The sequence below is a fragment of the Pelodiscus sinensis genome, chromosome 5, assembly GCF_049634645.1.
Source record: "Pelodiscus sinensis isolate JC-2024 chromosome 5, ASM4963464v1, whole genome shotgun sequence".
NCBI classification, from domain to species: Eukaryota; Metazoa; Chordata; order Testudines; family Trionychidae; genus Pelodiscus; species Pelodiscus sinensis.
The window spans coordinates 40,387,808-40,409,186 of NC_134715.1; the positions used below are offsets into that span (position 1 = coordinate 40,387,808).

The 21,379-nt window shown below is 42.0% G+C and overlaps 1 long non-coding RNA gene across 1 annotated transcript in view; it reads right to left on the reverse strand.

Annotated features, from left to right (window-relative positions):
* Positions 1–21,379, reverse strand: part of LOC106732604 (uncharacterized) — a 332,750-nt gene that overhangs the window by 111,120 nt on the left and 200,251 nt on the right. The window lies entirely within an intron of this gene.

Here is a 21,379-nt window from a genome sequence, read left to right on the forward strand (position 1 = left end):
CAGACATCTGTCAGGGATGGTCTAGACTATGCTTGGTCCTGCCATGAGAGCAGGGGACTGGACTTGATGATCTCTTGAGTCCCCGTCAAGCTCCAGTATTCTATGATTCTATGATGCAGAATAGGGACAGAATTAATAAATACCAATCTCCCAATCAGAGTATGGTCCTAATATTTAAAAAGAGCCACTGAATAATCTTTATGCTACAACATGCAAGGTGACTCCTGGTATTGGACCATGCAAGAAACATCCGGATCCTTTGTTTAGAGCAGGGGTCTCCAAACTACGGCCCGCGGGCCGGATGCGGCCCGCGAGGCCCTCTCATCCGGCCCGTGGAGACCTTTTTGTCTGGCCCCGCCTTCTTCCGCGTGCCGGTGTGATGAGGCGACCCCCGCCCGTCCCTGGGGCGCCGCCGAACGGGCCCTTCTTGCCGCGGGCGGGAGGGGGCCCTGTCAGGGGTGTGCGGCGTGTACTCACGCCGCGCCGGGGCAGGAGAAGCGGGCCGCTCCACTGACAAGCGGCCGCGCGGCGGCAAACAGCGCAGGGGGCGGGGGTTAGCACGGGCGGCGTTTCCCCGCCCAGACTGACAGAGCAGCCGGCCAATCAGGGGGCAGGATGGGCGGTGGTGGTAACGCCCGCCCGGCGACGTGCGGGGGAACGTGAACCCCGGCGGGAACTTTAAAAAGGTGACCCCTTCCGCCCAGGGGGGAGGGGAAGGAGTGAGCGGTGGCAAGCAGGAGGGGAGGACAGCATGCAGAGAAAGGGGAGAGCAGGGGGAAAAGCCCCCCCCCTTCCGGGAGAAACGGATTCGCAGGCGAATATTCTGAAGAGGAAACATTAAAAGCAACAATCTCTCTACCATAAGTGGATATATTTGCACACTACATTCAGGTAAGTTTAACTTAAGAAATCATAAGAATTTTTAAAAATTGTTTCAGGTCATTTGCAGCTATTATTGCGACAAAATTAGTTCGCATAATCAGGTTTTTACCAGTTTTTGCCCAAGGAAGACTTTCCTAATGTCAAAACTTTTGCATCAAGGTACCTTTCAATCTTTGGAACAACATACCTGTGTGAACAAACATTTTCAAGAATGAAATATGTGAAGAACAATTTGAGAACAAACTTGTCCGATGATAATCTCAGGTCACTGTTGATGTTAGGGACAACAAATCCAAAGCCAGAAATGTCTGCTATTTTGGCATCCAGGAAACAATTTCACCATTCACACTAATACAGGTGTTCATGTGTAGTGTATCAATGTGTTATTAAATAATAACTGAATAAAATAATATTAAATAAATAATTAAAAACAACATCCATGTTTTGATTGTTTTTTATTTGGACCTCAAGTGTGTAGTCGGCCCCCGAACTGCTGTTTGATAGTTAATGCGGCCCTCGGCTGAAAAGTTTGGAGACCCCTGGTTTAGAGACTATGACTCCCTTAGAGTAAAATCACCTGTGACCAGGAACCACAACAGTAAAAAAAAAAAATCATTGTCAAATCAAAAAATCATCACTGAATACAAGCACTGTACCTCACTAACTACCCATCTTGTCTCCCAGCTTCCCATACTTGACAAAGTCTTACAGAATGTAATAGAAAATCTGTCTCAAACATACCTGAGTTCCACCAGCATCTAGGCCTTATCCTCATTTTTTAAAGGCTAATTCAAGTTATGCTAACTTTTGCAAAACCTATACACCTCAACTTCACTAAAATTTTAACATTAATTTGTCAAAAACACACCTACTTTTAAGACACCCCCCCCCCCCCCCCCCAGTGAGTCTTCAAGCTTGCACATTGCACTGGTAATTTATCTTATCCTAAAACTGGTATAAATAATATGAAAATTGAGTTTTCTTATAAATATGCCATCACTGTATTTACCTGTACTTCCACAGGTACAGATGCTTGCAGCTCCCTTTGGCCACAGATCATTGTTCCCAGCCAATAGGAAGTGTTGGAAATGTCATGGACTTTGACACCACTTCCGGCAACTCTCATTGGTTGGGAACTGCAATCTGTAGCCAATGGGAGCAGCAAGCACCCATGTTTGCAGAAGCACAGATAAACAAAGTGTCACTGGCCCACCCTGGTGAATAGCCTCATTTTATTGCCCACCTCTTCCCAAGGAAATCTAGTCAAGATTCAGGAGCCCATTGTGCTGCACAAAACATAGAACCAACAAACAGTTCTTGCCTCAATGAGCTCATAATTCAAACACAAGACAAAAGACAACAAATAGATACAGACAAATGGGAGTGTCTAAGGAAATAATGAGACAATACTGATCAGCATGATAAGCCCATCAGCAGCCTAACTTAAGTTTTTTGTAGGCATTGCAGCAAAAGAAAGTTTTAAAAAGGGATTTGAAAGAGAACAACAAAATAACTTTGCAGATGTTTACAAGGAACTTTTCCAAAACACAAAGGGCAGCTTGTAGAGCTAAAAGCACTATATAAATGTTAGCCTAAATAATCATCCAAGGCTATGCAGAAAATGAAGCACTGAAGACCTGATTCTCCTCTGCTCTACTCCATGTACAGCCATACATAGCATAAAATGCTACCAGATCAAAAAATGGTAGCTTTCTAGTCCTACATAATAAATATGCAAAGTGCAGTAATTAAGAAACAAGGCCCCCAGGGCATATGTGGTTTTCCAGAGGTCATGCAGCAAGTCAGTGGCAAAACTGAGATGAGTTTACTATTCCTGGTGCCTTGCTAAGCAAAAGAATATATTCCCTCAAGAGCTGAAGTCCCCAGCATCTTTAATCTGGAACTTTTCCCCAGCACTTCTGAAAGGAAAAATAAAACATAGAAAGCAGCCTTTCTGTAGGAAGGGGATGGAGCTTTTTTATGATCATTAGTCTGATCCCCACAGGCCTGTTTATATTGTAGCTTTTCCCTCTTCAGTCAGAGGAAACAATAAAATAGTATTTTAGAGTTTGGCAAATACCTAATAACTTCCTGGGACACACAATATACACAACATGAACTGAGAAAAGCTTTTGATCATTATCTTGAACTACACAACATAACAGAGTATGAAGTTTACTCTTAAGTGAGCCATTTCCTGACACAATGGTTCCAAGAGCTCAGCCTCTATTTGCTGGGATAATTGTGACAGATGGATATCGAACTAACATTTGAATATATATTTATTAGAGTCATATATAGTCTCCATTTTTCATTTACCAGAAAAAAAAGTGGATGTGTGTGAATCTCAAGGAAAAAAGTAATTTTAGTTCTCTAAATGTCCCACCATGAAAAGATATTACACTTACAGTGCAAAGACTTCAGTTGGTCTAGGATACAAATCAAATTAAAGAGAAGAGTTGTCACTCTAGAAGCTAGATAACCTTCTAAATTTGGTTATCTGTATTAGGAAACTGCTTAAAGACATATGGACAGACTTCTGTCAGTAGCCGATTAGTTCATTCTTACCTCTCTTGTGCCATCTAGTGTTTTCAAGCTGTTACTGAGGCTCTAACACTGTTAAGGATTCAGTTGATCATTCCATCTTCCTGTACAGCACTGAGGGGCAACCTAGGCTGGTAGTGGGCCACATGACTGGCATTCCTTCATCTTTGTGGGCTGTAAGATTGTCATAACCAAGCTAGTCTCATGGGATGGGATAATTTTGCTAACTGAACTTATGTACCTAGAATTTGGAGGTGTGCCGACTGGATGCAGAGGAACACGGGGCTCACAGTCAATGTTGTGTGCAGTCAGCACACACCTCGCTTTACATGTATGCCAGTTTCATAATACGCATAGGGAAAAAATAACCTATGTGGATGAAAAGCAGCGGAATCTGGCAACCCTGCACATGAGCAATGGTAAACAAAATGTCTCATGGGAACAGAATCCTGATAGGCTTCAGGCTGACAACCACTGCTAGACAGTCAAGGATAAAAAAAAAAGATCTCTCAGATGTGAGTCCAAGTAATGAAAGAGTTGAAAATGAGCAGTACTTTAATGACCAAACAACATAAAGGGAAGGTTTTAGACTTTTAATGGGTACTATAGTACACATATTGAGACACTGTATAATAGAACCAGGAATTCTCATTGGTGTCCTGTTCAACACAATCTGAGTAGAATTTAGTTGGGAAAAATAGGAGACTCAGGCTATGTCTAGACTACATTCATTAAAATAAACATGGCCACCGTGCTGTGCCAATGATCAGCTGATCCGGCACAGCACAGTAGTCTAGACGCGGATCTGTCAGTTGGGGAAGCCTTTGCCGACCCAACCCTTATGCCTCGTGAAACGAGGTTTACAGGATCGGTCGGGAAAGGATTCTCCAGCTGACTGATCCACGTCTAGACTGCCTTGCTGTGCCGGATCAGCTGATTGTCGGCACACCGTGGCGGCCATGTTTATTTTAATGAAGCGGGGATTATTTAAATCCCTGCTTCTTTGCCTATGCCGGGTAAACTAGTCGACTAGGCTCGACGGAGCCATGTAGTCTAGACATACCCTCAGTGAGGACAGAAACACAATTATCTTCGTATACTTACATTTCCAGGTTTGCCCAACTTGTACTTTGGTCTTGGGTATTTAATCTAGTCAAAATAGTCATTAATAGTTGTGACTGATGTACCTATTGCATTCATCATTCCTCAGAAATGAACCTTCCTGTCCTATGGATGAAGCTTTTCAGCCCTTTAGTTAAAACCACATGCTGTTTCCATGGTGCATGGTTAGAAAACCCTTCCTTCCATCAAGCCACAGGTTCCTTGACACACCAATATGTGGCAACTGGCTTTTAATTTTGTCATTGAAATTCCTGACCCAAGTGGTGACCCAAAAAATAAACCCATAGCTGTTTGACATGCTAGACTGCTGGTACATACAGTTACTTTCACTGCAAGCTCAGTATTGTTCAAGCATACCACACAACTGCTCGCCTTCACAGTGGTGGCTAAGAAGCAGCACGTTTTATCAAGAGCTGTAAAAGTGTGGAGAGTCACTAGCCAAGGAAGTCTTTTTTAATATAAAATGTAAGACATTCTTTAAGTTCCCAAGTCACTGATGAATTCTGGAAAGGTAGAAGAGTGAAGCTACCCAATTGGGGAGAAGACAGATATAATGTTGAAAAGGTCTCATGATTTTATTATGAATTCAGCACGTAGAAAGCAGGATCTCTATCCCATGGCAAGTTTGATATTGTTCCAAATAAGGATGCAAAGTTGAAAGATCAATTTTCTTTTTCTTTTCTTTTTTTTCAGAATGGAAAGTTTGAAAATATTTAGATTCAGAAATTTGACAGTCTCAAATATCTGATCAAAAACAGGTGGCTGTCTTGTCACAAACCAATTCTTCATGCCAAATACACAGAGAAGCGTTGGAATTACACTTCATCCACAAATTCAGTTCTCACACTGATGACCTCCTCAGTCAACATAATGGATGGCTGGGACATTATCAATCTAACATTCAATGAAGGTGCCAATAGCGCTTTGCCTTGTAGATTCTTGAATTAGTACCCTTCCTATCTAATTGCTATCCTATAATCCTTATCTGCTTCTTTTAACTATCCAATGTTTAGGTGCTTATAGGTTACCAGTTCTACCTACTTGTTTTTCCCTTTGATATTTTCATACCTTCTGCTCCTTGTTTCCCTTCCCCTTCCTTTTTTTTTCCTTCCCCCTTCTCTCCTATTTATTTTGGGTCTGTACATCCTAAACTCAAAACTCCGGTCATCTGAAGAAGTGGGCTGTGCCCACAAAAGCCCATGATACCATCTACATGTTTTGTTAGTCTATTAAGTGCTACCAGATCATTTGTTGTGATCAAAAACAGTGACTTTCCTCAATCAAAATGTTTTGTTTCAGTTTATTCACATTTTCTTTCAGCTCAATTCAACATTAATCTGTCTGCACATGACCTGCTGCAGCGTATGAATAGAGTTCTAATTCAGACAATAGTAGCCTGGGTAAGGATTCTGACCCATAGAAGAGAATGGGAACATAAAACAGGGAGCTATAATTTCCATGAGAGGCTGTAGCGGACACACATTCAATGTCAAAAAAGACAAATCAAAACATGGCAGTTCAACAAACCAAAAGGTTTCCATTCAGGTTGATTTGACCCAAATTAAAATACTACTTTCGATTTTCCCATCAGAAAATCAAAACCATTTGGCAAAATCAAAGACAATAATAGAACATTCCTGTCCAGCCCAAGCACAAGTTTTGTTTCAGATGTTTTTCTTAAAATCTCTGCTACTGGAAGCATATGATTATATAAGAATCTCAGCTTTCATTTTAAAAAAAACTCTTAGCCTTCATGGCTGTGGGAATAAAACCTAGAAACATTATTTAAATATGACCCAAAGACGCAGAAAACAAGACACAAATAAAAAGAACCCAACACTTATTTCTTTCACATCATTATTTTCATTATTTTGGAGATTAAGGGGAGATACTTATATCTTGCTGGACACGATTATCCTCTTGGCATATACGTATAATTCTGTGTCCAAAGTTATGCATATTGACTAAGGATCTATATTTCAAATAGGTTCTGAAAACTATTCACAGCCAGCTTTTTAGGTACAACAATGAAGAAACCAGACAGTGCTGATGGCCCATCAGCAAATTCAATGGACCCTAAAGGAACTTTCCCTTCCCGAAAATGTTCCAGCCAGCTTGTAAGTAATGGCTGCTGTGACTCAAGGTATGCAAGGGCATGTGACCAGGCCACATGACGCCATCTTGGAATGTCAGTATTATTCTACAAACTGGTCTGGGAACCGAGATTAAAGCAAACAGTTCCCACCATAAGTTAAACCTATATAAGGTAGGGAGTTTATCCTCCCCAAACAAGAAGATTCCTGGAAACTTTTGAGGAACAAAGTCTAACTAGGCGAAGTGGTGGGCTCAAGCTAATGGGATTTTTAGCCTGGGAAAACCTGGGAAAGCCAAGCTGCACGCTTGTGCTTTAAGAATCGTTCAGTGTAAGAAACCACTAATTCACATCCAAGCTATCTAGTATATGAAGCTTAGTTTGTATTTTTGTTTGTTATGTAATCTGATTGCCATCACTTACAATCTATCTTTTGTGGTTAATAAGCTTAAGAACATAAGAATGGCCATACTGGGTCAGACCAAAATTTCCATCTAGCCCCGTATCCTGTCTGCCAACAGTGGCCAGCACCAGATGCCCCCAAAGGATAGAACACAACAGGTAATCCTCATGTGATCCCTCTCCTGTCACCCATTTACAGACAAACAGGGTGGCTGTGTCTACATTGGCACCCCTTTCCGGAAAAGGGATGCTAATGAGACCAGTCAGAATTGCAAATGCCGCGGGGGATTTAAATATCCCCCGTGGCATTTGCATGAACATGGCTGCTGCTTTTTTCCGGCTCGGGGTTTTGCCGGAGAAAAGCGCCAGTCTAGACGGGATCTTGCGGAAAATAATCCCTTTAAGCCCAATAAAATCTACTTGAAAGTAGGAATAAGGAATCTTCCGGAAAAGGGCTTATTTTCCGCAAGATCCCGTCTAGACTGGCGCTTTTCTCCGGCAAAACCCCGAGCTGGAAAAAAGCGGCAGCCATGTTCATGCCAATGCCGCGGGGAATATTTAAATCCTCCGCGGCATTTGCAATTCCGACTGGTCTCATTAGCATCCCTTTTCCGGAAAGGGGTGCCAATGTAGACACAGCCAGTATGTCTAGACTACATCCCTGTTTTGACAGAGGTATGTAAATTAGGCACTTAGAAATTGCAAATGAAGCCAGGATTTGAATTTCCCACGCTTCATTTGCATAATCGCATTGTAATGGTGCTTTTATCTCAAGTTGTTTGGTCCATGGGAGAAGCAAAGTGGCTCAATTTACTGCAGTGCAAAGCAACATACTTGCCCCTAACAGCTTTGTGAGAGTTGTGCCAGTGTGAACATGCACACCTCAACTGTTTTTCACAGTGGGGCTTCTCATTTGAGGAAGGCTAACTCCAGAGGACCAACTAGACTGGAGGTAACGCAAGTTAATTCTGAAGTGAAAACAGATGGGCTTCACCTTGAAACCTGAAACTGCATTGCTCAGCACTCTCCAGGTCTTGAGTATCCAAGGCTCAAGGAAATATAGATCCCAACTTCATATCTCAGAGGTCTCTTAGACCAAATCAATAACAAAGTTAAAAATCAGCCCTAAAGTCCACGCATTGCTCTTAACTCCAGTGTATCTCCACAAAAAATGGAAGCAAATTTTGACCAGTTATTCCAGAAAGAGCTTGGCACTTAGCTGCAGTCTGTGTCTTAAACACTAAACTTTAGAATATGAATTGCATACAAGACCTGACCCAGCTATGTGTTTATTCAGGTGGCATTCTACATCACATTTATTCCCCATATAATTTACAGTATTAGCACAGGAGAATGGGTTTCTGTTGTGTGAATTATGTGAAAAGAAGAGTGATATGAAGGTAAACAGGGAAGTAAACCTGGCATGCAAGGTCAGGAAAGATATTCCAATGTAAGGGTGAGCACAGGAGAAGGAAGAGAAGCATGTTGAGAGGAAGAGGATCAAAGGTGCATGAATTACCAAAGCATAGGCCCTGAAGCGGAGATTGCAAGTGACTAGCAACTGTTACAACATCCAAAATTATACTGGATGCTTCAGAGAAACATGAAAGAACCTTTGGGGTCATCGCCAGGCTACTAACCTACGTTCAGGTCGCTAGTCTGAATAGGGTAGAATGATCATAGTACTCACCTGAGGTTCAAATACCTCCTCTTAATCAGGCATCACACCTAATAGCTATTCTGGCATCTCTCTCTCTATCTTCCAAGCCAGACCACAAGAGCCTTTCTGGAAAAAAAATTTAAAATACACCTCTCAAGTTTCCACAAAGAGTTTCAATTTTGAGGAATCCTCGTTTTCCAACCAAAGAAATCACATAAAAAAAATCCTTTCTGATTCTAGTGATGCTACGTAGGCAAGAGAGCTATGCAGAGCTTCATAAGCAAAGGGTATGAATTTCATGTGGAAGGAGAAGTGGAGGCAGCACAGAGACTAATACAAAATGAGATCAAAAATACTACAAATCATCAGAGAACAGCAGAAGTGGCTATATTTCATGACTATTCATTCTCCTTTCAGCAGAGCAACTTGATAGTAAATACATGTATGGAAGCACAAATCAGTACCGTAGCTCTTTTGGCTCACCCCACTATCTTCCATTAGGAAAATTGCTACTTCGCTACTACAAAAAGTCATGATAGTGTTGGGGTCTTAGCAACCCAAGTACACTCAATTCCTATTGAGCTAACACCCAAGGTAATAACTGTGCCCACACATTTCCCCATCTGCAATATTTAGCAGAATCCGTAACATTCCATAATTGCTTACAGGTGTTAGACCTGTGTGTACACTGCATTTGCATTGACTGTAATATTAAGCAAGCATGCAGCAGCTATTAGATGGGCATACAAGGCCAGATCATTCCCTCTTTGCAGTGCTCTGAACAGGCTATTAATTTTAAGAAAACCAGTGGAGATACTAGGTCTTTAAGGAACAAATCCCCACCCAGTTTTGGACATCTATCCTTGAACAGTAAATGGAATCTGTGTGTCTGTGAAGCCAGATGCAGAAAACTCATTCAGTTGTCTGTACCCTTTATGCACTGGGTAGTCTATGAAATATCCCTATCCCAGCACATTGGGGGGATATGGAGAAGGGCTGGGGTCAAAGCCAGTGGATACATCAGAGGCCACAAGCATGAGATGGGTGAGAAGTATACACAGAACCATAGAATTATAGGACTGGAAGAGATCTGAAAAGGTCATTGAGTTCAACCCCCTACCCCAAGCAGGACCAACCCTAACTAAATCATCCCAGCCAGGGCTTTGTCAAATGGGAGTTAAAAACCTCTAGGGATGGAGATTCCAACATCTCCACAGATAATCAATTCCAGTGCTTAACCATCGTCCTAGTGAAATAGATTTTTTTCCAATATCCAACCTAGACCTCCCCAACTGCAACTTGAGAGCATTGCTTCTTGTTCTACCATCTGTCACTACTGAGAATAAGCCTCTCTCCATTCTCTTTGGAACCTCCAGATAGTTAAAGGCTGCTATCAAATCCTCCCTCATTCTTCTCTTCTGTAGACTAAACAAGCCCAAGTCCCTCAGCCTCTCCTCATAAGTCATGTGCTTCAGCCCCCTAATCATTTTTGTTGACCTCTGATGGACTTTCTTCAATGCATCCACATCCTTTCGGGAGGAGGGGCAGAACTGGACACAATATTCTAGATGTGACCTCAACAGTGCCAAATAAAGAGGAATAATCACTTATCTAGATCTGCTGGCAATGCTCCTCCGAATGCACCCTAATATACCATAAGCCTTATTGGCTACAAGGGTACACTGTTGACTCATATCCAGCTTCTCATCCACTGTAATACCGAGGCCCTTTTCTGCTGAACTGCTGTTTGGCTAGTCAGTCTATAGCAGTGCTTGCGATTATTCCATCCAAAGTGCAGAATTCTGCACTTGTCCTTGTTGAACCCCATCAGATTTCTTTTGACCCAATCCTCCTATTTGTCTAGGTCACTCTGGACCCTATCCCTACATCCAACATATTTACCCCTCCCCCTAACTTACTGTCATCTGTGAACTTGCTGAGGGTGAAATCCATCCTTTCATCCAAGTCATTAAAATCCTTTCCCCCAAGAGTACAGGAAGAACCCATTTGCCAGCTGCCTGATTATCTCGCTTTGGCACAAAGACCAGGAATGAGTCCGAAAGGATTTTGGCCTAGCCTTTCTGAAATTTCAGCAGAAAGTGGAGAGGGGGCAATTTCAGTAACCCAGCAAATATTCAAATACATCGGAGGCCTTTAAGTAGATGGAAATAAGTCTGGATAGAATCGGTACTAAGATGTATGAATCCTGTTGGGATCTGCAGAATCTCCCCGCAATGCTTTGTGGCCCTGTGACAGCAGAGTGATGTCATAGTTGTAGATAATTGCAGCTCCTATATGAGAGTGGTTGGAGGTGACAAAGCAACTCTCAACTGTTCAGTGAGTGAAAGGAAGAAATAATCATCAATTTCTGTTCAGCTCGAATATTGTTTGTTCTCCCCTTTCATGTTTTGTGGTATTCCAGTTTTCCAGAACCTTCTATCCCCTTCTCCACACTTCTCCCAGGACTGCTTTCTTCTGCCGAAAGAAGATATGCAAATGTGGAGCTGATTTGCATATCTTCTTCCGATTGCGTTATCGGAAGAGGTTTTGTCAAAAAAGAAAGCAGTTTAGATGCGGTTTTTTTAAAAAAAACCCTTTTTCAAAATAACCCTGCACACCTCATTTTTTTAGGAAGAAAGGTTCTTTTGAGAAAGGGTTTTTTTTTTTTTTTTTCAAAAGAACCGTGTCTAAACCGCTTTCTTTTTTGACAAAACCTCTTCTGATAATGTGATGGGAAGAAGATATGCAAATTAGCTTTGAATTTACGTGTCTTCTTTTTGCAGAAGAAAGCACTCTAGACGTAGCCCCAGTGTGAAAAGATGTTTTCTCTGGTGAAAATGACAAAAATTGTTCTGACTTTTGGGAAATTGCTACTTTGGCACAGTTCTGCTGCTGGGCTGCCTGTTCTGCTGCTGGGCTTCACCTCGGGCCCACTTGGAAAACATATTCTTTCCATCAAAATTTCTTGCGGTCTGGAAAGGTTTTGCTGAACAATTCTATTGCATGCACAAGCAAGGGCAGTGAAGTAGCAATTTTATTCATGAAGATAATGGTATGAGGTCAATCACAAAAGGTACAAAAATGGCACTTCCCCTTGCTCTTTGGTTTACAATGTCTTGGATCTAGATATTGATCTTTATGCTGCCTCCACATCTCCTTCCATTTGAAAGTTTAGCCCGTGCTTTTAAAGCTCATCTTAGCTCTCCTGCTCATATATCACCACTAGAGCTAGTTAGGAAGTTTACCAAATGTTTTTGTCAGAAACTGCTGATTTGTCAAAATTGACAAAACTTTTGTTACGAAGGCTCCTCAGGATTCGTTCGTGGTAATATTCCTGCAATAAAATAGACTTAGGTTGTGGTTGCATTGCCTATTCTGAGGAAGAATCACCAGCCTGCAAGCAGCAACAGCTTCCTGCAAGAGCTTTCAGGAATGGTCAGAATAGGGATAGGAAGAGGAGACGGATTGAGCACTAAGACCCAGGGAAGGCATTGCCTCCCCTTGCCTCTTATGCCCACCACCCATGATTTGCCTCTTTCCTTTCCTCTAGAAGATCTGCCTGGCACCTATCTTTCCCAAACCCTGGACCTAGCCAGTTTTCTCTCAAAAGACTCATATCTGCTCTCCTTCTACCTACTCCGTTGATTCCTTTCTTTCCCTCAAAACTGAGCAGGACTCTTATTTTAGCTCCTCTCTAAAAGCCTCTTTCCTGCTCCAGGTGTCTTAATTTGTACTAATTAACCTTTGCCTGCCCTGTATGGAAGCTGCTGTGGCCAGTTACAATCACGAGTATTATGAAGAGTTGAATGCTACCTTTTTAACACAACTCACCATCCCTAATTTTGGACTTCACACCAATCATCTTTTATCAGTGTTTCTGTGTGCTCACTTAGAGTATGGTCCAAAAAAATTCCTTCAGCATCAATGGAAATTGTACAACATACTAAACAGATTAAACCTTTACGGAACAGTTAATATAATTTCATTTTATGCCACCTATTTCTCCTTCTTTATTTGCACATTCTACTTAAGATGATCATGGTAGAAATGACAGAAATCCTGCTCATGAACTATGATTTTGACTAAATATTGCTAAAGAACTTTACAGCAGAAAAAAATACTAACATAATTTTAAAAGTACTCAACTTTGAGCAATATGAGAGTCAATAATTGTTGTATATTTTTTCCTAAAATATATCATAAGAAAATAAAGAAGAGGTGCAGCCAAGCAGCTCAACTCACCGCCCCATCCACAGACGCCACCCCTGCAGCTCCCACTGACTGCTGTTCCTGGCCAATTGGTGCAGCAGAGCCAGCTCTTGAGAAAAAGACAGCTTGTGGAACCTCTTGGCTGACCCTGCACATAGGAGCAGAAGCAGAATATGCCACTACTTCCGGGAGCCATATGGTGCTAAGGCAGACAGGGAGTCTGCCATAGCTTTGCTGCACCATCGACTGGACTTTTAATGGCCTGCAGTGTTGACCAGAGCTGGCAAGCTTCTTTTTTAGCCAGTGTTCCAATCGAAAACCTGATACCTTGCAACTCTAGCATGATGCCTTCAACATGCTGCTATGTGGGGTATGCTAATCCTCTTGACCACTTAAATTTGTTATGCCCTTCAACAAAAGACAATATTTTTTTCCTTTGTACTAGACACCCTGGGAATTCCCGTGCCCAAAATTCTTCCCAAATCAAGAAACTTCTACTTTCCAAAAATGTGCACTTTAAGATTCTTCACTCTGCAAAGTTAAATAAGTAGCACCACTAACCTCACTTATCCTATGCAAGCACATAGTTCTCAAGAAAACAAAGCCAGGGAACAAGTTCAGCCCTCAGCGAGCATTGTGATAGCAACTATGAGAGGCAAGATGCTAGAAAAAAATATTCAATAATTCTGTGCCTGATATTCTTTCAGAACATTTCATGTTCTGTTATCAAAACATATGTGACTCCAAACACTATATTTTCCATTTGCAAAGTAACAGAGTAATCTGCACCTCAAATAAAAATGAAGTGTTTTACATCCTTGGTTTACAATGTTTTCATGGCCAGGTTGGACATATTTAGATTTTAAATAATATCAATAACTGTCATATTTTATCTCAAAATAGGGTGTCTGGCAAAAGAGATTTTACTTGATTAATGTTGTTAATTGGGTTGTCAGCCCTCCAGGATAGTCCTGGAGTCTCCAGGAATTAAAGATGATTTATCTTTATGTAAAGATTGTCATGTGATGAAACCTCCAGGAAATGTCCAACTAAAATTGGCAGCTCTAATTGCTAAATTAATCAAAAATCTCTGACAGTCACAGGCTACGTCTAGACTGCAGAGTTAAATTGGAAAAAGACACGCAATTTGTGGTACACAAATGGCGTATTTTTTTCGATGTTCTTTTGAAAGAGGCTTTTCTGAAATTCAGCACCTCTACACAGCACCAAAATTCAGAAAAACCTGCTCTTTTGACACATCCCTTATGCCTTATAGAACGAGGTTTACGGGGATGGTGAAAGAGCGCATCCGCTTTTCCGAAAAAAAAATTGTTTCTTGGACGCGGCATTGCTTTTCCGGGATACCTCTAGTAACCTGGAAAAGCACTGCCATCTAGATGTAGCCTTAATTACACAATCTTAGCAAACGTTTTATAAAGCAGTAGCTGTTAATAGGTTTGTTTAGTTTCTCTAGGCAAACGTGGTATGCAATGCCCTGCCTACATGGAAAAACAACAGCTTTAGAGATAGTTTAAATGAACTTTACTCTGTTTGTGCAGCATCCTCCTTATCTGTTATTCCTGAATGCCAGCTAACAGATCGGTGGGTGGTTTTGTTATATGAGTAAATGTCTACTATAAAGGTGAAGCCACAACATTCATTCTCAGTTGTGACTAACAAAATTAGAACTCACATCTCCAAGGGGGAAAGGTTAATCATATTATTAACCAACTGGGACATTTAGCTGCTCACATAGCAGGAGTCACATTTTGCTAAATACAAAAAGAAAATCCATTGCAAACAAACAAAAGAATGAAAAATGAACACTGTTCCATCACATGAAAAGCAATTGACTACAAAGGAGAAATTGAACATCAATGGTAAGGGCTGTGTGTACAGCATCTTTTGTGGTACAGTGCCTAGCACGAATTACCCTACATTGGGGTTTCTAGGCACTATGTTAATACACATAAAAAAGAATATCAATGGAACTTGCATTATTCTTCACCACACAGTTCAGCAGGTGTGAAATAAACATGAAACTATCAGTGCCTAAAGGAACACCTACTTTTAATATAGCAGCAAGGAAAATATGGTGGAGTTCACTTAGGCTACGTCTACACTGCTGTTATTTCAGAATAAACTATTCAGCAATAGTTAGTCCGAAATCGTTTATTTTGAAATAGGACATCTACACTGCAGGGAAGCCTCAAAATTAGTCCAAGGCAGGCTTCCCTAATGTATAGACATCCTATTTTGATTGAGTGCTCCAAGAGGAATAACTTAGAATGGCCCTGGTGAGGGGTTATTTTGAAATAGCAGCAGTGGAGCATCTACACACACCTTATTTCAAAATAGCTATTTCAGAATAGGTGTTATTCCTCATAGACTGAGGTTTACAGAAGTCGGAATAACCCACCTGTTATTTCAAAATTATTTCAAAATAATGGAATTGCTGTGTAGACGTTCGCATAGTTATTTCAAAATAACAGCCGTTACTATGAAATAATTTTGCTGTGTAGACACACTCCTAGGCTACATCTAGACTGCAGAGCATCCACACTGCAAGCGCATTTTTGTGCAAGAGAATGTACAGTAAATCAGAAGAGAGGGGTTTTTGCTCAATAGTTATTCCTCTTTCTACAAGAGCTCTTGCACAAAAAGGTGTGTGTGGATGGGAAACAGGGGTTTTTGGTGCAAAAACAGCCAATCGAAAGAAGCACAGGTGCCCTCATGGCAATTTTGTTAATGGTAATCAGAGCTTTCTTGCGAGAGAGCGTCCATGCAGTATGGACGCTCTCTTGCACAAAAGTGCATTGCTTTTCTGATGCACTCTTGTGCAAGAAGTTTTTGTGGAAGAGATCTTCCCAAAAAGATGCAAGAAACGCAAGAAGCCTGCAGTCTAGACATAGCCACAGAGTGAACTCAGAGATACTGATACCTCATTGAAAATGAAAGAGAAGTTGTTTCAATACATTATTCATGGCAGTATAATATCAATGGCACATTGAATACGTCACAGATGGGTAAAACAACAAATGGTTACAATTTAGGCATCAATGAGAAAGTTGTAGTAGTTACAGTGAACCTCTTTTTTAGTTCTAAGATAGCTGTAAAGTTATTTCATTATAAAAATTTTCCACTGTTGTGCACTGTGACTGGGTGTATCAACTCTGCACTGGGTTTAAAGGGGTTAACTTGGCCCTGCTGGGTGAGAAGGCCCCACACCCACAGCACTGCCGGGCATGATCCAACTGGAGGCTGGCTATAAAAGCCTCTGGAGCTGCTCAGGGGGAAGAGGTGCTGCACGAGGGAGGAAGCACAGCTGGACCAAGTGGCAGCAGCCAGGATGAGAAGAGCTGCAGTAGAAGCCATGGGAGCTGAGCATGAAGACAGAGAGGACTTCAGGCAAGATGTGGGTTGGAAGCAGCCCACAGTGAGGAATTAATCCCTGAGAGCTTGGTGTGTTGTGGTATGATGCCCTGCAAGCTAATAGTGGGCTGCACCACTGCTAACAGGGCCCTGGACTGGGACCCAGTGGAGAGGGAGAGCCTAGGTCCCCTACCCACTTCCTCAGATACCTCCCACGCGGGGGAGCATTGTCTACTATATATTGACTTTGTGACTGTTGGGCCGTACTACCCTGATCCCAGAGGGAATGCATATTGACTCTGGCCATTGGGATATACTACCCTGATCCCAGAAGGGGAATATAATGATTCTGTGTCCGTTGGGCTATACTGCCCTGATCCTTGAGGGACTGCATGTGGACTTTGAAGCCAGTAGGCCATACTACCCTGAGTGCAGATTGCAGTACATAGATTTTGTGACTGATAGGCCACCATAAATCAAACAGGAGTCTGAGGGGCTGCAGCAGACTTTCCCCACCCTCTCTGGCGGCTGGACAAGGTGCTCCTCGACATACACATATAGTATTCATCATTAAAATTCTCAATTATTTTAGGCAGCTCTATGTTACTAAAACTGCAAATGCTGAAGTATAAACAACTCTCACATTCTCTAGGTCAGGGCAAGCACAATATGGTCCACGAGCTGGATCCAGCCCACCAAGCCATCAGATCCGACCTGCAGGAACCCTCAGGCAGGGAGCAACTCTACGCTACTTTAAGCAACTGGCTGTTTCCTGTCGTGTTCTCTGCTACAGGAACCAGGGACAGGGGCAGGATTTGCATGCTGCCCTCTGCCCTCAGCATAATTTCTCAGCTCCTATTGGCCGGGAGTCTGCCTCGAGTCCTGGCTACTGGCCAGGAACTGCCTAGGTAAGCATCTCCCAACCAGAGCCTGCCTCTGCAACCCCAACTCCTTGCCTTAGGTCACCACCCAAACCCTCTACATCCTTCCCTATTGCAGGCCACAACTCCCTCTCAGCCCCCGCACCGCTTTCTACACTCCTCCCCTAGGCCAAAATCCTCTCCTGCACCCATACTCTCTCCTGGACCATGCACCACAATCCCCTGCCTCAGATTACAATCCCTTCCTTCATCCAAACTCCCTCTCAGACCCCACACCCTCTACCCCAATCCACTACCCTGAGCTCCATTCTGCACCCAACTTCTGTCCCAGACCCTGTAACACCTCCATAGAAAAGTGCAGCTCTTGACCACTTACCAAAATCTTGAAGTGCCCCCCCCCCCATCAAAAAGTATTGCCCACCCCTGTTCTAGGTAGTTGAGACAAAACAGCAATGATTTTAAGTGACTACTGTACAGTTACATGTTTTCTTAATGCAGTTCAACCCAGTCACAGTTTGTGCCAGCCAGCTACTTTTCTTTGACAAAAATAATTCAATTACAAAATGAGACTGGTTCTGGAAAACATTTCGCTCTAGCTTTGATGACTGATGTTAGTCTTTTTTAGCACTTTACTTTGTAGAAGAGGCTTTGTTTGTGCCATAGGGTGCATTCACAGCAGGTGGCACCTCCTCCTGGGGACTAACTCTGGCTCAGTGCTGTGCCCTCTCTGGCAGTGCTCCTTCCATCATCATTTTACCCTGAAGATCCTTTTGTTCCAGGAACCACCGTCTCCTCTTTGAGCAACTCCCAGAAGGGGAAACCACATAGTGAGTTGGCCAGAAAGCTGAGTCACAAAGTCCTTCTGCACAAGCCATTCCAGGCCATCTTCTCCAGTACTACCCTGTTCATGACACTTCTGCAGGGGCCTGTCAGGAAGCCTGAGCATGCCTAGGACTCAGGTTCACTGCAGGGATCCCCAAACCAGAAGTTCTGAGATTTCCTCTCACAGCTCCTTCCCTAGAATGCTTTCTACAACTCTTGGCTTTCCTCCTTTCTGTGGGTATACCAGCTCTAAACCCTGTTTCTCCTCATCTAGGTGCTATCAGCCAGTAACTACCAGCCTTCCCTAGCTTTTCCTCCAGGTACAACCTCAGCAGTTAATAGGTCTATCTGGCCACTTCCACTGTGGACACTCCATCACGGTATGATTGAAGATGTTAAAAACCATCTTAAATAGCAACCACTAACTAGAACTACAGCTATGAAATAGGTTGGGTAGGAATACAACTGACATCTAATTATTTGTACAGCATTGACACAAGACCACATTTCAGTATTGATGTTAAATAAAACTTTTGCTGACAGCAGTATGTGACATGTTATGACATCTGGCACTTTTTTAAGACAATGGAGTTCATTTTCTTATCCCATAACGGGCCATCCTGACAGCTAACAGCTTCTGAAGTATTAGGCACACATACAGGAGCATGCACACACAAACGCACACACACATGTGCCAACTCTAGTTTTTTCTATATTGATTATTTTTAAACTTATTATCAGGATAAAAATAAATGACCAAATTCTGGACTAGTTTATACTGACTGTGTGCAACCTGACTGGACAGAATAGGATTACACTGAGGCTGCATCTAAACTGGCATGATTTTGCACAAATACTTTTAACGGAAAAGTATTTCCGTTAAAAATATTTGTGCAAGAGAGCGTCTATACTGGCATGTGCCTTTGTGCAAAAGATTTGCTTTTGTGCAAAAGCATCTGTGCCAGTGTAGATGCTCTCTTGCGCAAGAAAGCGCCAATGGCCATTTTAGCCATCGGGCTTTCTTGCGCAAGAAATTAACGTTGCTGTCTACACTGGCCCTCTTGTGCAAGAATACTTGCGCAAGAGGGCTTATCCCTGAGTGGGAGCGTCAGAGTATTTGCGCAAGAACCACTGATGTGGTACATTACAAAGTCAGTGTTCTTGCGCAAATACTTACGGCCAGTGTAGACAGGTGGCAAGATTTTGCGCAAAATTGCGCAAAAACATGCCAGTCTAGACGCAGCCTGAGTGCAAGTCAATGCAGAATCTGACACAAAGGTTTTGACCCAGAAAAATTACATTAGGGTTCCAAGCCTCACATAGGCTTGTTTTCATGGCTTTCTCCCTACCCCCATGGATGTCCAAAGCAATCTTTGACCAAATAAAACCTAAAACAGTTTTTTATTCTTTTTTATTCAAGTAACAACCCATACAAGTTTGGGGGATCTCACACAAACAGAGAGGCTTTGGTAAAGCTGTTGAAAAAAGTTCTCGTTTTCTTTGTTTCAAAAATAAACTGAGTTTGTTTTCCTTATTATTCCCTCTTCTCTTATAAACTCAGCCATACAAAAGCTTTTTAAATACAGTTTGGGTTACTGGTTTGGAACATGGGGCTACACTTTTCCCTTGCATATGCTCGCAAAAAGACCTACACATTCACTTGATGGAAGAAGTTGGCCCTTACAGCAGGTTCTCAAAAGTGATTAATTGTGTGTGTATTTCTGGGATTTTTTAAAAGGGGAACTGTTTCGCCAAAATAAATTAGTGTTGATGTTTGATTAAGTGAACTACAATTCTCCCAAACAACAGGAAGTGCTTTGTAGTGCAATTATAAACCTTTATTTCTTTATTCCAAAGAGAAAATGCTGGTTGTTTCTAAAGGTTTGTCCATGTTACAATAAAAACCCCGTGGCACCACATCTCAGAGCCTGTATCCACTGACTCAGGTTCAAGGGGTTTGGAGTAAAAAACTTGGCTCAGGCTGGCGTCAGGGGACTGAGACCAATTCTCCTTGCAGGATCTCAATGCCAGGGCTCCAACCCAAACTTCAAAGTCTACACTTCAGTGTTTTGCCCTGTAAGTTTGAGTCCACTGACCCAGACCTGCTATGGCTGGATCTTTGTTTGCAGATTAAATGTACCTTCTAGGGCAAAAAAAGATATTATCGGAGTGACTGTATCATAGGAAATGCAGATGAGTGTAGAACCAGAACAGGACTCTGTGAGTTTATAGGGAGCAGAACTGTGCATATTTTAATACAAGATTTGGGCCAAGACAAGGTGAGGTTTGGGTAAGGACATGGGTAAAGGGTTTGGGAGGGGGCCATGCCTGCGGTGGAGCAAGGGTTAGGGCACCCTCCAGGGGCCCAGAAAAAGCCAGCACCTATGACTATTATCAACCTTAATGGGTGTAAATACCCACTTTAAGGAAAACCAGACTTTTCATGTCATTCCATTGCAGAAAGAAATTTTTGCATTCTAACTCCTTTAAAAAAATACTTCCTAAAAATAACTACTGGGCACACAAAGACTCAAACTAATGCTCTCCATACCCAAATCTGTGTTTAATCCTCACTGGCATTACTATGAAGTAATTATCCTGTTGCAAATTTGATTTAAAACCAGATCCTGGTCTAAAAATGAATGCTGTGTTTTAGTAGTAATATATTCCATACCAGGGACCCACTTCTCTAAACTATTATTTCAGAACTGAATTAAGGCAATCTCAGGCATTAGTACACCCTACACTATGGCCACACCCTCCATGGGGTGCCAGCAGGTTTTAGAGTTAAGATGGATGAAGTAGTTCACAATTCCTTAGAATTATTGGTTTGGATTGTCTGCAGACTCCAGCAGACATAACTGTATAAGTACACTGAGGGCAAATCAGTCAGGGCTGGATTAAGCATAGACAGTATATGTACTACTACAGATAATATATATAAAACACTAGATATTAACTAAAATTGATGGTTGTAGTAGAAAACTACTGTCCCACTGGTACTGACAGTGTGAATTTTTTTTTTCACAGAGTACATTGTTGGACATAAGCCTCATCATGTCCCTAGAAGAGTTTAATTATCTTTATCCACTCACCCATTTCTACTTTTTTCCCCTGTGACAGTGATTTACTTTAGTGGGATTGAAATGCCTAAAAAGCAGCATCCGAGGAAAAACATGCACCACCCAAATGCAGAAGGGCTAAGTTATTTTATTTATTTCTACCTCTCAATGAACCTATCATACATTCAACACACAATTTTTCTGCTTAAAACAAATATCAAAAATTATAACTCACTTCAGTTTTCCATTAGGATTTCATATAATACAAACACCAAATTATGGACAACACAGAGTGTCAGTCCTTAAAAATCTTAGTCTTTACTCCAGCTTC